We start from the raw sequence: 592 nt of genomic DNA on the forward strand, positions 1-592 counted from the left end.
TGGTCACAGACTGGACTCCTGGAATCTGTTAGAACACACGCAGTATTATTCCACCTTTAATTTACTTTTTTAAAATACCTTTGGGACATAATCATATGCCTTTTTCTTATTTTATACACCTAATCTACCCCAGGTCAAAGTTTTCAAAAAGAGTCCTGTCATTCAGGAGTAGCAGTCTCAGTCATAGAATAGTTTGGGTTGGAAGTACCCTTAAAGATCATCTAGTTCCAACGTCCCTGCCGTGGGCAGGGACACCTCCCACCAGATCAGGTTGCTCAAAACCCCATCCAACCTGTCCTTGAACACTTCCAGGGAGGGAGCTTCCACAGCTTTCCACAGGAAAAGCTGTTCCAATGTCTCATCATCCTCATGAAAAAGAACTTCCTCCTATTATCTAATCTAAATCTACCCTCAACTTGAAACCATTAGCTCTCGTCCTAGCACTATATGCCCTTATAAAAAGTCTCTCCCCAGCTTCCCTGTAGCCCCTTCAGGCACTGGAAGGCTACTATCAGGTCTCCCCAGAGCCTTCTCTTCTCCAGGCTGAAGAGCCCCAACTACCTCAGCCTGTCCTCACAGAGGAGGTGCTCCA

Source organism: Apaloderma vittatum, unplaced genomic scaffold (genome assembly GCF_000703405.1).
Source record: "Apaloderma vittatum isolate BGI_N311 unplaced genomic scaffold, ASM70340v1 scaffold3628, whole genome shotgun sequence".
Taxonomy (NCBI): domain Eukaryota; kingdom Metazoa; phylum Chordata; class Aves; order Trogoniformes; family Trogonidae; genus Apaloderma; species Apaloderma vittatum.